This window comes from Salvelinus sp. IW2-2015, linkage group LG20 (genome assembly GCF_002910315.2).
Source record: "Salvelinus sp. IW2-2015 linkage group LG20, ASM291031v2, whole genome shotgun sequence".
In the NCBI taxonomy this organism is placed as follows: Eukaryota; Metazoa; Chordata; class Actinopteri; order Salmoniformes; family Salmonidae; genus Salvelinus; species Salvelinus sp. IW2-2015.
The window spans coordinates 8,547,193-8,564,970 of NC_036860.1; the positions used below are offsets into that span (position 1 = coordinate 8,547,193).

Sequence of the window (17,778 nt, forward strand, 5' to 3'; positions counted from 1 at the left end):
GAGAGGCATGCGTAGCCGAGTGATCATAAGGGTCCCGTGAGTAGTTAAGCTGGCTGGAGACATGGCGATTCAGGCAGCTATCCAGTTGAAGTCGGAAGTTGACATACACCTTAGCCAAATACATTTAAACTCAGTTTTTCACAATTCCTGACATTTAATCCTAGTAAAAATCCTTTCTTAGGTCAGTTAGGATCAACAATTGATTTTAAGAAAGTGAAATGTCAGAATAATAGTAGAGAGAATTATTTATTTCAGCTTTTATTTCTTTCATCACATTCCCAGTGGGTCAGAAGTTTACATACACTCAACTAGTATTTGGTAGCATTGCCTTTAAATTGTTTAACTTGGGTCAAATGTTTTGGAAAGCCTTCCACAAGCTTCCCACAATAAGTTTAGTGAATTTTGGCCCATTCCTCCTGACAGAGCTGGTGTAACTGAGTCAGGTTTGTAAGGCCTCCTTGCTCGCACACGATTTTTCAGTTATGCTCACAAATTTTCTATAGGATTGAGGTCAGAGCTTTGTGATGGCCACTCCAATACCTTGACTTTGTTGTCCTTAGACCATTTTGCAACAACTTTGGAAGTATGCTTGGGATCATTGTCGATTTGGAAGACCCATTTGCGACCAAGCTTTAACTTCCTGATGTCTTGAGATGTTGCTTCAATATATCCACATAATTTCCCTTCTTCATGATGTCATCTATTTTGTGAAGTGCACCAGTCCCTCCTGCAGCAAAGCACCCCCACAACATGATGCTGCCACCCCCGTGCTTCACGGATGGGATGGTGTTCTTCGGCTTGCAAGCATCCCCCTTTTCCTCCAAACATAATGATGGTCATTATGGCCAAACAGTTCTATTTTTGTTTCATCAGACCAGAGGACATTTCTCCAAAATGTATGATCTTTGTCCCCATGTGCAGTTACAAACCGTAGTCTGGCTTTTTTATGGCGGTTTTGGAGCAGTGGCTTCTTCCTTGCTGAGCGGCATTTCAGGTTATGTCGATATAGGGCTCATTTTACTGTGGATATAGATACTTTTGTACCTGTTCCTCCAGCATCTTCACAAGGTCCTTTTGCTGTTGTTCTGGGATTGATTTGCACTTTTCGCACCAAAGTACATTCATCTAGGAGACAGAACGCATCTCCTTCCTGAGCGTATGATGGCTGCGTGGTCCCATGGTGTTTATACTTGCGTACTATTGTTTGTACAGATGAACATGGTACCTTCAGGTGTTTGGAAATTGCTCCCAAGGATGAACCAGACCTGTGGAGGTCTACAATTTTTTTCTGAGTCCTTGGCTGATTTATTTTGATTTTACAATGATGTCAAGCAAAGAGGCACTGAGTTTGAAGGTAGGCCTTGAAATACATCCACAGGTACACCCCCAATTGACTCAAATTATGTCAATTAGCCTATCACAAGCTTCTAAAGCCATGACATCATTTCCCAAGCTGTTTAAAGGCACAGTCAACTTAGTGTATGTAAACCTCTGACCCACTGGAATTGTGATACAGTGAATTATAAGTGAAATAATCTGTCTGTGAAAAATTACTTGTGTCATGCACAAATTAGATGTCCTAACCGACTTGCCAAAACTATAGTTTGTTAAACAAGAAATGTGTGGAGTGGTTGAAAAACGAGTATTAATGACTCCAACCTAAATGTATGTAAACTTCCGACTTTAACTGTATATTTGTGGTAGGGTGTGTTTGGTTGGAGACAATCACAATCACAGACAGACAGGTCAATACTCAATCGAAGGTATGTTATATAGCAGCGCACTGAACAGCCAACAACGTGCCTTTTCTATTGGGYGCCTTGGATTGAATCTCGGCCATAGACAAAGAAAGGCGCTTTTCTCATGTTTTAAATTCCATCAACAGTTTTATTATTATTTGTTCTGGTAACGCATTTGCTCAATAACAGTATAGCAAGAGAATTCCAGTTGGATTCCAGAGTTGAGAGCCAACCATGCTATCCTCCAGTGATGTTACACCACCAAATAACTCTGGTTAGCCACCAACCGCTAACGCCAACGCACAGTATTTACACACACATACAGGCACGCAGACACACACACACAGCCCAGGCAGTCAATTCAAAAGGTGCAGATCAAATCAGTGGCAATCAAATATTTTAAGAGGAAACAACAAAAAATTTGATTTCTCTGTACTTGAGAATGTATCACATCAGAAAAGTGTGTACAGTTTCTCCTCCTTGGCTGACATACAGTAGACAACTTTTTATACTCTGGTCCAAACAACGAGCTGTCCCTTTTCCCAGACCTTTTCAGAGAAGGGGTACAAAAAAAGGTCAAGTGCATCGTTTTCCAAACTGATTTGGTTCCATATACTTCGACCCTCAACCTATCGTCTTAGCCTCCAGGCTCAAGGGTGCGCTCGTTTCGGTTTAAATGTTCTTCCTACTCAAGTACATGTGACGTTTCCACAACGTTGCAGTGATGTCCAGTCTTAGCTGGGGGGCTTACTGTAGTTAGCACAATGGCAAGTAGTCAGTTAGCTCTTCCAGTTCAGCCCCGGGGTCAGATATCTTCCTCACTGGCCGGGTAGGTGGAGTTTCCTCATCCCTTGCCCCTCCTCCAGTTTCTGTGAGCCAATCAAAAAGGGAGGAGGGTGGATCATCTAAAACCCTGCCCCCAGACGTCCGGATACCGAGTCAACCAAGAGCGCTGATTAGTGCACAGTCTGGCACAAGAGGGTTTGAGCGAGACTGTCCCCAATCACAGTCACCATCAGTCTCAGGTAAGCTGTCCACCTGTATAAAAACCCTGCAACAACAAAGGATAAGGACATTATATACACTGACAAGTGGCCACACTAAACAMTGCACACCACAATGTTTTCATTGAAAATATATGGAAAAGCCAATTGTATAATGTACCGAATACAGTATTTCAGTATAAACGTATTTAACAACACTGCTCAATTGGTGGCCCAAGCGTCCATCACTCACTTGATCCAATGATCTTCCAAGTGCTACGTTTGAGACTCCGGCTGGCCAGTCGCCGGTTGGGTGGTCGTGTCCCGCCCCATCTCCTTAATTGACATGTACATCTCCTCCTCAGGATCGTAGTAGTAGAACTTTCGCAGGTAGACTATGAGGGGCCTACGGGAAGAGACGGGGTACATTTTACACAAGCTCTTCCAATACAAAACTGTCTGCCTGTGTGTATTAATGGATAGAAAATATAACCATCCCAATACACACCATCAAAATCTTCCATTATGTCAATATCTTAAAACACTCCCACCATTGTACACAAATCCCAACATCTTGTGGAGCCATTTTGGCCTGCCTATGTGGTTATTTGTTGTGTTGATTATATTTAGTCTGTCTTTGGATGTTTCACTTATTTTGTACACTAGAGGGCACTATATGTCGCACTATATCCTGGGTCACTGGTCTATACAGGCAGGGCAGTGCATGTACATGGGCAGCCGGGAGCTCTTGGATGTGGTCTATATGTTGCGATTCTATAATGTGGGCAGATCTATGTGTTGTGTTTCTACGTACGTGGGCAGCGGGAGCTCCTGGATGTGGTCTATGCGGACCAGCTGGCGAATGCAGAAGCGACAGAGGTGCTGCAGAGACTTGACACTGCTGAAGCGGGACACTGGGTACAGTAGCTGGACCGGGGTCGGGGGGAGGCCTGGAGGAGGAACAATGGTCACACACACATATTAATGTACATCATTGGCAGGAACACACATCATAAGCATATTAAATTCTACCCTAGATAGTGAACTACATCCTCCACCATAAATAAATACAACACTAATTGTGAAAATATAGTAAAGTCAAAACAAACCTAAGGCCTAATTAATTAGGACAACCCAGTGCAAAATAGGTGTTAGTAATAGCAACTTTAAAACGGTGCTGTATGTAACCTATGATTCAGATCCATATACAGTGACAGAGCTGTCATTTAGCATTGTCCCACTCTGATTGGTAGGTTCTTACCTGGGACCCGTGAGCGCAGGAAGTAGAGGAATTTTCCGTTCTTGGAGTGCATGATGGCCCCGGTTGTCGATAAACTCCACCACAGAATGACAGCGGTCCTCAAACTTTGGGTGACACCAGAGGCTGAAGGTTCCTGTGAAGAAAGAGAGAAAAAGACCAATCAATAAGACACGACACAAAATCATCCAACGGCAAGACACATCATGAACTATAAGCTATACAAATAATAAAGAGTTGCACACTCTATGTACACACTCTATATACACACTCTATATACACACTCTATATACACACTCTATATACACACTCCCAGTAAATTATTGTGTAAATCACCGATGTTTCGGCATCACTGTGCCTTCTTCTGAAGCTTATAGTTTATTTGCCGTTAGTCAGCACCTCCACATAAAATAATTGTCTCTGGGTGTGCGACAGCTCATGTTTTTGACACGACATGAAACCATCCAATGGCAAGACACGACATGAAACCATCCAACGGCAAGACACGACATGAAACCATCCAACGGCAAGACACGACATGAAACCATCCAACGGCAAGACACGACATGAAACCATCCAACGGCAAGACACGACATGAAACCATCCAACCTGTGTGTACATGGCTTACATCTTCAGTAAAGAGTGCTGCATGAGAGTGCACGTAGAGTAGGGGCGTGCAGAGTAGTCTGACAGAACAGGATCGTAACAGATATGGGCAATTGCTGACACCAACGCAATTTTATTTATTATCAGTGAACGGAACAAAAAAAACATTTTCGGGTGTCAGCGTGCATCTTTAAATAAAGTGTGAGGTGCTACGTGGTCTAAATAACTCAACTGGTTAGTTTGCCTGTCTGTAAAGAAACGGGCGGGTTCTACGTCGATCCTGCTTCTCTGACTGGATAGAGTGAAGCTGTATTTCTCCGTCCACCCGCTTCACTTCATAATTTCCCCCGATCACTTCTCCCCGCATGTTTCAGTCTGACCATTTAGATTGCTATTGCCTCCTGTTAGATACTATGCACATTGCTAACAAGCGGGGCTAGGGTAGGGTGAAAAGATGAACCGCCGAGGCGCACTCTGAGTGACAGCAAACGTGTCTGGTCGCTGCACACAGAAACAGACAAGACACCCCTCCGCACGCTGCTCCTCATCTGCAGCTAGTTTGGTCTTTACACGTGCAGGGAGATGGGCATTTTGCCAACATCTACTTAAGCATATTAAACACTTCCACGTTTTTCTGATCACGAGTATCATCCAATTTGACTAGCAACTGTCAATTTACGGATACGATGACAGAGTATAGCCAGATTGGAACACCCCTAACGTAGAGTACCTATAGCGTGTGTGTATGTGCATGCCTGCTTGTGTGTGTGTGTAACTCACCTCTGTAGTGCTCCATGCGCGTGTGGTGTGTGACCCCCTGGGAGCGGAAGCTCAGGCTGAGGATGTAGCGGGGGTCAGAGCTGTCCCTCACCAGGAACGCCCCGTCTGGCTTGGCCTTCAGCTTCATCTCCGCATCCTCCCAGTTCATAGGACCCCAGTACCAGCCACACTATGATCACACAGATATAGCCAAATTCACATCAAATGTAAGTTTGGACACCTGCTCATTCAAGGGTTTTTCTTTATTTTTACTACTTTCTACATTGTAGAAAAATAGTGAAGATATCAAAACAATGAAATAGCACATATGGAATCATGTAGTAACCAAAACAAAAAGTGTTAAACAAATCAAAATATATTTTAGATTCTTCAAAGTCGCCAGCCTTTGACTTGRTGACAGCTTTGAACACTCTTGGCATTCTCTCAACCAGCTTCATGAGGTAGTCATCTGGAATGCATTTCAATTAACAGGTGTGCCTTCTTAAAGGTTAATTTGTGGAATTTCTATCCTTCTTAATGGGTTTGAGCCAATCAGTTGTGTTGTGACAAGGTAGGGGTGGTATACAGAATATAGCCCTATTTGGTAAAATACCAAGTCCATATTATGGCAAGAACAGCTGAAATAAGCAACGAGAAATGACAGTCCATCATTACTTTAAGACATGAAGGTCAGTCAATACAGAACATTTCAAGAACTTTGAATGTTTCTTCAAGTGCAGTCGCAAAAACCATAAAGCACTATGATGAAACTGGCTCTCATGAGGACCGCCACAGGAAAGGAAGACCCAGAGTTACCTCTGCTGCAGAGAATAAGTTCATTAGAGTTAACTGCACCTCAGATTGCAGCCCAAATAAATGTTTCAGAGTTCAAGTAACAGACACATCTCAACATCAACTGTTCAGAGGAGACTGTGTGAATCAGGCATTCATGGTCGAATTGCTGCAAAGAAACCACTGCTAAAGGACACTAATAAGAAGGAGAGACTTGCTTGGGCCAAGAAACACGAGCAATGGACATTATACTGGTGGAAAACTGTCCTTTGGTCTGATGAGTTTAAAAATTAGATTTTTGGTTCCAACCGCCGTGTCTTTGTGAGACGCAGAGTAGGTGAACAGATGATCTCCACATGTGTGGTTCCCACCGTGAAGCATGGAGGAGGTGTGATGGTGCTCTTCTTAAAATCAATACACAGAAGTATAGATTTTTAAACCTGCATATTTAGTTAAAATAAATTAATGKTATCAGGCGATATTAACTAGGGAAATTGTGTCACTTCTCTTGCGTTCATTGCAAGCAGTCAGGGTATATGCAACAGTTTGGGCCGCCTGGCTCGTTGCGAACTAATTTGCCAGAATTGTACATAATTATGACATAGCATTGAAGGTTGTGCAATGTAACAGCAATATTTAGACTTAGGGCTGCCACCCGTTCGATACAATACGGAACGGTTCCGTATTTCACTGAAAGAATAAACGTTTTGTTTTCGAAATTCCGGATTTTACCATATTAATGACCAAAGGCTCGTATTTCTGTGTGTTTATAATTAAGTCTATGATTTGATATTTGATAGAGCAGTCTGACTGAGCACTGGTAGGCAGCAGCAGGCCCATAAGCATTCATTCAAACTTTACTGCGTTTGCCAGCAGCTCTTAGCAATGCTTGAAACACAGCTCTGTTTATGACTTCAAGCCTATCAACTCCCGAGATTAGGCTGGCAATACTAAAGTGCCTATTAGAACATCCAATATTCAAAGGTATAGAGAAAAATAGTCAACGCGTCATAATTCCTTTAATAACTACAACCTAAAACTTCTTAACTGGGAATATTGAACCACCAGCTTTCATATGTTTGAGCAAGGAACTTAAACGTTAGATTTTTTACATGGCACATATTGCACTTCTACTTTCTTCTCCAACACTGTGTTTTTGCATTATTTAAACCAAATTGAGCATGTTTCATTATTTATTTGAGTAAATAGATTTTATTTATGTATTATATTAAGTTAAAATAAATGTGTTCATTGTTCATTCAGTATTGTTGTAATTGTCATTATTACAAATATATATATAAAAATAAGCCGATTAATCGGTATCGCCTTTTTTTGGTCCTCCAATAATAGGCATCAGTGTTGAAAAATCATAATCGGTCGACCTCTAGTCTCAACCTAGCTCCACGCGCGCGTCTCAACCTAGCTCTGTGTCTATACTCAGTCTTGTCTCAGGGTAGTAAGTTTAAAACATTTTTTTATTTTATTTATCCGTTATTTTACCAGGTAAGTTGACTGAGAACACGTTCTCCTTTACAGCAACGACCTGGGGAATAGTTACAGGGGAGAGGAGAGGGATGAATGAGCCAATTGTAAACTGGGGATTATTAGGTGACCGTGATGGTTTGAGGGCCAGATTGGGAATTTAGCCAGGACACCGGGGTTAACACCCCTACTCTTACAAGTTGGTGGTCTGTTGATATCCCTCTAGTGGTGTGGGGGCTGTGCTTTGGCAAARTGGGTGGGGTTATATCCTGCCTGGTTGACCCTGTCCGGGGGTATCGTCGGACGGGGCCACAGTGTCCCGACCCGTCTCAGCCTCCATTATCTATGCTGCAATAGTCTATGTGCCGGGGGGCTAAGGTCAGTCTGTCCTATCTGGTGAAATTTACCTGTCTTATCTGGTGTCTGGTAATTCTACAATTTCCTCTGAATGCTCGGCTATGAAAAGCCAACTGACATTTACTCCTGAGGTGCTGACCTGTTGCACCCTCTCCAACCACTGTGATTATTATTTGACCCTGCTGGTCATCTATGAACATTTGAACATCTTGAGGAATGATCTGGCCTTAATGGCCACGTACTCTTATAATCTGAACCCGGCACAGCCAGAAGAGGACTGGCCACCCCTCAGAACCTGGTTCCTCTCTAGGTTTCTTCCTAGGTTCCTGCCTTTCTAGGGAGTTTTTCCTAGCCACCGTGCTTCTACATCTGCATTGCTTTCTGTTTGGGGTTTTAGGCTGGGTTTTTGCTGATGTAAAAAGGGCTTAACAAATACATTTGATTTGTCTGAACCTAGCAGTGTCTGAACCTACTGTAGAACCGTGTCTGAACCTAGCACCGTGTCCAATGTTCTCTCATTTTCCCCCCCAGTACTGAACACATTTTTAGGGCCTGCTGAGCGCAAACTTGTGAAAATTCTGTGCAACTGTGGTTATTTGATCATAATGTAGGCCTATCAGAGTGGCCTGCCATAAAAAAAACAATGGCGATAATGCGTCCCATAACATTTTAACATGGAAATAGCTGTTCCATCATTCAGCCTACAGTAGTAGCCGATGTGTGGTGTTCAATGAAGACCTACATTCCATGTGACTTTTGGAAAAAATATGCAGGGCTTGACATTAACCTGTTTATCCACTTGTCCTTCAGATCAGGAGGTGACTGAAAATGTGTTATTTGATGCAAGAAACCACTTTACAAAATAAAAGTAATTATTCCCATACCATTATTACAGAGAATCAGACAAATTATGCTACCTTTTGCCTATTACCTACTTAGCTTAATCAAGCCTGTCTCAAAATACAACACTGCCCCTTTAAGACAGAAAAAAAATGTCTTTACCTGACTCGCTTTTGTGCTCTTGTAGGAAGCAACCACTCCCCCATTGCTGACTACCTATAAATGGGCAAATAACTCACTTACTAGCAAAGATTATGAACAAATGTGCACATCTATGTGCATATCTACTCACGACCACTCATGGTGTAAACACTGTCCCGTGCAAAGTGAATGACACAGATCCATATATGGCAAAGGTCTATTTGCACATTGGGATACTGCAGCTCTGATTGGTTTTGCGCACCGGTGTGTAGAGTACAGGCTCAGTCGTGCCTGTCAATGCAATAGAATCCTACTCCGGTGTGTTCTGCCTACAAGAAAATCTCTTGCATAGTTAGTTTTGCATACTAAGTCTTGCATAGTTCATTTTCTTTCGCTATGTTGACTTGAAAGTGGTTAATATTGGCAATTCAAGTTCAATCTCATGCTTCTCTGCGCGGGGTGATATTTCTTATGCACGGCAGTCCCGGGGGAGCTGCGCGCCCCTACGCAGCTTAGAGGGAACATTGTCTGAACCTAGCACTGTGTCTGTAAGAATGTCAATGTGCCCATGTACACGTGACATGTCCTACTTTTTCCAGTTCTCGGAGGCTAGTGGCAAAGCTGCTGGCATCGGGGCGGCTCAGTGGGCACAGCAGTGGGCGCTGGTCCACCCGAGACGGGTTCTGAACGTCGCCAGGCAGCGGGATGGGCCGGGGGAGACCCCGCAGGAACGTATCTGAAACACAGGGCCACACACTCAGATCCAGGGTTCATCCTTCACTCTTACTGGTCGCTATGAGAACATTAGGTAAAAAAAAAAAAAAAATGTTTAAAAAAAAAAAAGGCATTAGAAACACATGGTATTTCCAGAATTCGTTGCCAAATTAGCCATAAATTCACCCTGCTTAAAAGAAACATGAGCAAGTGTGTACCTCAGGGTAAGCACTTGTGCGTCATTGTCCTGACTATGTGACCTAACAAACAAAAAAATTGGAGCCTCCGTTATAGGTTAAAGTAGTGTGTGGAATGACACGTCTGTGATAATATAACGAATAAGTCTGTATCATGCATGTACTGGAGTAGCCGATAAGTTAATCTCTCTCTCAGGTACAGACGGTCATCAAATGGACAGTCACTTCATCTGCCTCGGTCTCTGACAATCTCACCAGTCTGTCTGAATATAATCACCAAATCATTCAACCAGACACGTTTTAACATCATGCAAATTGACCAGGCTTAACTGGGCACAATCAAACGTTCCGTGTGCACAATGTGATATCTACGATTAAACTATAATTTCGCCATTTTCAGGAGATGGTCATCAATGCAATCCTTTTCCTGAAATGATAATGAGTATCATTATCTGCCTCTTTCTAAATCTCGTTCTTCATTAGGGATCCCCATGTTACTTTTCCTTCCCTGCTGCCTCTGATCCCACCACTTTGCCAAGGCCTTTCTTTGAGCCGACCCTATTAAAGCAAGAGAAATGGTCCTGTAAACCTGCAGGGGCTTATTCAGGAGGTTGCAATGTTTCACAATGTTCAAATACCAAAGTAGAAGGATATCTAATAGGGAAATGCGTCAGCTCTACCTACACACTATAATTTCTGATTATATAACGTAGCTCAGTAGATAATACAATACCAATGCTAGTAGTCTGTATGTGCATATGCAAATGGTTACAGAAGGAAGACGAAACCCTGTCAGGGAAAGCAATAATATCCCAAACATGAACCTGACTGTAGCAGAATATCTGTTAACCAAACGTATTAAAGTGTCCAGAAACAATACTGGCTTTGCACCAACGCAATTACAACATACTTTATAACAATGTAAAAACAGCCTACCAACTGAAATGAGTTAGACATATCACAGTATAATAGAAATGTTCAAGAAGGGTACATAGTCTATGATTTTTCAATTCTCCAGCCTATGTCTTTATGAGTCTCTCTCTGTGCCCCACTGGTAAGCCCCCTTGACCTCTCTTGCCCCGGCTTTGCTCTTACCATTGAGGCTGAAGCTATGCTGGATGAAGGCATGGGAGCGATGAACGCCACTCTCTAGGAAAGGCCCAGGCTGCGGCCCACCAAAGTCATCTGGAACAGAGCACAGGCTTTAAGAGGCCAGCCACCACCCTGAACTTTACGGAGATCAAAATGGCAATGTGGGCTTCCTCTCCCTCTGGCTTCCTTTCAAGTTGATCATACTGACGGCTGAACGTCACACTATAAGATAAAGGACTGGTAGTGGTCACATTGTACAGGAAGCACTTTGCCTCAAAAGAACCACAATGAATGTCTCACATCCAATCTGGGTACTGTTGGTGTCAGAAGTAGGATCCCGACACACAGTGATGTTACAATCAAGCCACAGAGCGAAAATGACACCAGGCAGAGCATATGAAGAAAGCAGTGACAGATCACCAAGCTGGACAGACACTGGCATAGCAAGGCATCGAGCAAATACCCATCTGTACCCCCATTCCCTTAGTCTCATTTGTCCTCCAAAATGTTGCTGGAGCTCCAGTATCGTCATCCTACATTAAAATGGACAAAACCTCTATCACAACCTGGATGTTAAGCCCCTAATGATTGTCGTGTGTTGAGGAAGTGTGGCCGGATGCCCAGGCAGAGGGCCCAGAAATGGCTTTAGTAGCTAGAGGCATAGATATGAAGTAGGCTAATAGGGAAACGTGGGATCTTTAGTCATACAAAAACGACCTGTACCTTAGCAACGCAAGCGCTCTCCAGACCGTTGTCTGATACTGACTGCATCGCGACTTGTGTGTATCTTCAGTCTGATGACGGTCTCAGCGCCTTGGCATCGACCACGTTACTAATGCTAATTGGGTGCTAACCTACTAGAACATGGTCGAAAGAAAGAAACCCACACCTCGTCTGAGGCCAACACAGCCAACAGAAAGAGGAACAGAGAGAGGACTCCGTTGCAATACAGACAGGAACGGTAGGAGCAACACACACACACACACACACACACACACATACACACACACAGAGAGAAACAGACAGACAGACAACGGAGTGCTTCTTAAAACAAATTCAGTTCTGCAATTCTGACCCTGTACCATAAGTCACAAGGCCTAATGCATTTGAAGTCACAGAAAACCAACGAGTCATTGTTGTACTGCGAACCCAAGTGGCACCGAACCATACACGTTTTAGTGTCTGTCCTATCACGTATATTCCTATTGAGTTTCTGAAATTGGTTTACACAGTGAACCGTTACACACATGCCAACTATAAAACATTGAGGCAGCAACTACGGCTACTGAGATTGGAGAAACTACCCATGCTTAACTCCTGACCACCTTTTCTAACCCGCCTAGATATTTTWTTTATTTATTATAAACGTCTGTCCCTTACACAAATCCTCAATGTACTTTTGTATTTGCATCAATGTTTTTGTGGAAAACGAGAAAAGCCCAGGGGAAAAAAAGAAAGTGAAAAGGGGCAGCCCAGCAGCAGAGTAGCACATGGAGAAGAAGAGGGTGACGTGACAGAAGAAACGCCAAGGAAATGTAAGCAAGAAAGAGAGGAAAGTACCCAGCAGACTGAGGCTTCGTCTGGGCGGAGGCGGAGGTGTCGGGGGGTGCAGAGAGTTCACCCCTCTACGAGAAACATCCACGTCTACCAGGGACACAGTCTCACCTGGAGGGAGAGATCCAGGGACAGAAAATGAGAAACAGAGAGAGAGAGAGAAAACAGATGAAGAGATATAGGATCTAGGTACATAAGTGTACATGCGAATGTGAGTCGCACACACTCTCCCGAGCACAAGCAACCCATTACCAACCCATACACGTCGACATAAAGCTTACGCCACAGTCAGAAATAGAAGCGCACAAACACTCAAGTACACACAATTACCGGTGAAGGCAGGACCGAAGGCCAACGGAGAGAAGGCACTTTGGGGCCTGGAGAGCTGGAGTTTGCTGTGGAGAGAGAGACAGAGAGAGGGTCAAACATAAGAGAAGCCCGTATATAGTCCTAAGAACCAGCCTTATCCACTAGACTTCAATCCCACAACATTCATTTTGAACCATCTCTCTCAGCCTCATGTCTTTTTAACCCTTCTACTGTATGAAACCAGTGGCCTATTTCTCAAGGGTACATTGTGTCTCAACACCAAGGACTGAGATCCATCTCTGGGATGTAGTGGGTCAGACGCTTTACCTCTGGCTGGTGGACCTGACCAGTCATGATCTACCGGACTGCCCTCGAATCGGCTTGTTTCGTTTTTTAAGCAGAGTCACTTACACTGACCCTGTGAAGTCAGCAGCCAGCGATGCAAAATGATCATTGAGGGTCTTGAGGGTGTTGTCTATTCCAACAGACTTGATTGGTTAAAAATGAAGTCAGTTGTGCCTGCTTGATGGTTTTGCATTTCAGTTGTCATTATTTGAGCATCAGTTGATTTAAACAGCAGTTGCACTAAAACAAATATAGCCTATTTTCTGAAGCAAGAAGACATAGTTAAGATTTACRCTATTAAACTGATACATAGAAGCACAACGAGCTCCTCTGATTACACGATCCTTCGTTGATTGGAGCATTTCTGTGCTGTAACTTCTTGTTTGGATAGCCATCATTAGCTTAACTCTTCCCCCTAAAACACAGCACCACTCCACAGTTTTTCACATTTGGGGATTTTTTAGGAAGCTTCTGGAAGGCCTGGCTGGGTGATAGCTGTGCTTTGCTGACTGCCAGATTCCTTTGCTCTGTGCAGCGGGGGCCAGCTTGTGTGTGTGTGTGTGTGGTGTGTGTGTGAGAGAGAGACAGTGCTAGTGGGGAATACCCAGCATGCCGCTTGAGCTAAGCCTGATGCACTGCAGGGTAAACAGCAGCTGATATTCACCCCCCGCCACCTACAAACTCCTTCCCACAATCCTACCTCCCTCCCCACACCCTTTCCCCTCGCTTAAAAGAGGAGCCATGTTTGCCGAGAGCAGGGAAAGAGGAAACTGCCTGGAGTGGAACACTGGTTCCCCATCATGTTCAGTAACGGCACATCTCAGGTTTGTGCATTCTGAATCAAAGGAAACATGAGAACACAGTTGAGACTACAGGAACTCGTGGGAGCCGTGCTCAGACAGACAGGCATGATGATGACTGGCTGGGTTAGATCAGGAACCGTGAACCTGGCCTAGATTTGACTACAGCAAGTCAGCCAGTGAGCGTCTGAAGGGTCAAATATGATGCCAGTTGTCCCAACAGTAAAAAAAAGAATTTAAAAAAGATATAAAAACAAAACATGACTGAAATTAGATATGAACATTTCTCAAAGGACATGTTGAATGAACGCACATGCTGTACTGGCAGTTGGTCCAACATCCGCGGGCTGAACTCGTTAAAACTAGCTCCAACTRTTTCCCCTGACTTTTGACAACATAAAGCAAAACAATGCACTGAGGGCATCTACAAAAGGGAAAAGGCTATAATGCTAAACTACGTTCACGTCCTTGCTATGGCCAGCTGCTTTCTTTGCTTTCAAAAAGGTACAGCAACATACTGCATTCATGACAAATTTGTTAGGCCAAATCTACACAGCGAATGGAGTGAACCACATGTCTAAAGGTGGCAACTGGCAACCAAATGGGCACAGTTATACTGTGATGGATTCCTGCTAAAGCTGTAGCCTATAAGCCAACACGGGCCACTCTCTAGATACATTAGGCCTAATCTTACCACGATCCCTCCGACACAAAGTCCTCCAACAGCATGAGGATGAAAACAAGGCATTAGCATGGCATGAGGGATGGTGAGGCAAGCCCATAAGATGTCCCCAGAGGCTTCTGTTAATAACCAAACGGAGTGGGTAGCCTAGGCTACATAAACGACGATGTGGTGAGGTAGCCTTTGCCTGCTGCTCCTGTCTGCTTCTGCTTTCAGCCACATTGAAAATGTGGCTTCAGCACACACAGTATAGAACCAGGATGGTGCCGAGGTATGCCAAATAATACCAGGAGGTGAAATGCAACACGCACTGTATTTTGGATGCCAGAATATCTCAGTAACTATGGAGTATGATGTCAAGGCTATATAATAGCAGGTGTTTACAGGTAACAGTCCTAAACTGCATTTATCTGTGAACAAACAACTATGGCAACATTGGTTGACATTTTGAATCTTCATTGATTTGGTAGTTTAGAACATGATAAAGCCGTCATGCCTAAGGGAGATGAAGTTAGTAACCAAAGTTGAATTACTTGGAGTCATCGTACTGTAGTACTGTACCGTACTGTAGCATATGGTCTACTCAATAGGCCCAAGTTCCAGCATGTTTCTTTAAGAACATAAGATAATCACTTTTCTTGTACTGTTTTCAGCGCTAAATCATGAAACAGCTGGATAAGAGGAGTAACGTGATTCTGTTGACGAGGTGAGCTAAAAGCTCTCATATCTAAAATGTTTGTCTCTCACTGGGGAAATTGACTGCAGTTCCACTAACCACAAGTATACCTTTAGTGCCTGTGGCATTATAATCATCCTTCATTTGGCTACTAATAGCTTAACTTCTATAATAATAACTCTACTACGCCCACATTGTTTGAGTGCCTCTAGCGCTACAATAATCCCCTGTAAAGCCACTAATAGCTTATAATGATAACTGTACTAGACCAACACCAGCTGAGACCGCAGAGCTGTCGCGCACCCTCAGCCTTACCACCCTGTCCTCTCCCAGTCCCCCCAGCTAGACCAACACTATTGGCCCAGTCAGAGACACAGGGCTGTCCCCTTCCCTTCCCTCTCCTTAACCTCACCTCCCTGTGTCCTGGTCTGTGCTGGTGGATCCAGAGCCCCACACATCCATCAGGCTGCCCCCGGAGGAGGTGGAGGAGGCMAGCGAGGGCCTCTTGTCCAGTAGGTGACTGGAGCCGCTGCTRCTCTTGGTCCGGAATAGTTTGCTCAGACGGATCTTCAGAGAGCCTTTCCTGGACTTCCCTCTGGTCGTCTTCTCGCCCCCTGTTGCCCCCTCTACTACTAAGGGTGAGGCAGCTCGCAACATCACCCCTAACTTCGGCGTGGTGGCCCTGCTTTGGGGCTGGGACTGGGAGGTTTGGCTGGGAGGGTCCTGTGAAGGTAAGGTGCAAAATAGGGTGGCGGAGGCTTCTGCTGCCGGGTGCCCCGTGATGTTAGAGGAGGCCAGAGACAGGGACGATGTTAAGGCTGCTGCAGAGCCCAGGGCATCCAACGGGGAGGGACACACCTGGGGGTCACAGGCACAGGACTCCCCGGCAAGCCTGTGTACCTGTCTCATTAGCCCCGTGAGGGAACCGCTTGAGAAAGCCCCCCGCCCGCCCTGTCCCATGTCTGTCTCGCGCTCCTGCCCAGGGACACCACCTTTAAACTCCTCCCCGCTCATCCCCAGGTCCCCCACTTCCTCAGAGTCCAGGCCCTCCAGCACCAGGAGGGCGTCACTGGTTTCACTAGGGTCCTCTCCGGGGCCCATGCCCCCCGTTGCCGAAGCCAGGATGCTCTGACAGGAACAGCGAGTCATCTCTCCCCTCTCCTTCAGCAGCATCTCTGAGGCYTGGCCCAGCTCCCCCAGCCTCCGGGCCAGGTTGAGCACCGTATCGTCCAGGTGGTGGTGGTAGTTCGTGTCCCATGTTGAACAGGTCTTCCTGGGGTCCAGGATGTCGAAGCGGAGGGACTTGTCCAGGAGCGGAGGCCAGTCCATGGCATCAGTGACCAGGCGGTGCCGGTGGCAGAGCCCATCTCCCTCTCCAGCCAGGTCACCTGCATCTGCAACCACCTTGGACAGCTTCATAATGGGGTGCCACTGAAGCCGCTGGTGTTGCACATCCATATTGTTGTCACTGGTCATCATGACACAGGCAGAACTGGCTTCCTGTTGATCAGCCTCACTTACCTGGAAGCCAGGAGGTTGCTCGAGGCCGCATTCCAAAATACCGTCGCTTGTCCTAAGGACGTTCTGAAACACCATGAGCTGAGCCCGCGAGCCTCTGCCCGCGCCATGAGGGAAATCGAAGCGCTGAGCCACTGCGAAGTCGGGAGGTTGAGGCGCATCAGAAACTATGGGTCGAGTCAGCATTAAGCGGCTGTCAAGGGCTCYCGTCCGGCTCTCGACCTGTGAACTATAGTGCGGGGAGGGATTGCTCGAAATCGCCGGGCCTGCTGTGGGGTTGTTCGGATCAAATTCAAACCCATTGTTGATATTGTTGCCATGATTACCCAAGACAGCTTTCCCGAATCCGGAAACTACTCCACCGCCCAACGTCAAATTCTCATCGTCCAATCGGTCATATTCAGCCGCAGAAACCAAGCGCATCAAGACAAAATCAGGAGACATATCTTGCACGTTATTCATTTTTACGCCTCAATTCGGTACAAGAGGCGCCGCGTACCGTCTCTGTTCTTACATAACATTAAGAAAAATAAATAGCACGGTTGCTGACTGCAAACACATCATTCTACCTAACGACAGCCATTTGAAGTTCCATATTCCTCGTGGAAAAAATCTGATAAATGTATGCGAATAAACAAAAACACATCTAAAACGTTCCGTCAGTATTGCTGACGCCGATTCCCTCTTCGTAGACAACATGGATGTAATGGGTGGCTCGCACACTAGGGCTCGCGGAGCGGCTGCGCAGAGGCGACATCAATAATCTACTTCTTCTGGTAATAAAGGAGGCCCATACCCATACAAAAACTAATCGCTTGGAGAGCGAAAAAAAACGAAAAACTGCCACCTGCTGGAAAAATCTGACTTTGGGCCGATTTATGCTTCGAAACGAGTGATAAGTGGGCCCAAAATATGTATTCTCCAGCAGGTGGCG

At 45.1% G+C, this 17,778-nt stretch overlaps 1 pseudogene; it reads right to left on the reverse strand.

Annotated features, from left to right (window-relative positions):
- Positions 1–1,864: 1,864 nt before the first annotated feature.
- Positions 1,865–17,592, reverse strand: LOC111981187 (suppressor of cytokine signaling 7-like; annotated as a pseudogene).
- Positions 17,593–17,778: the final 186 nt, after the last annotated feature.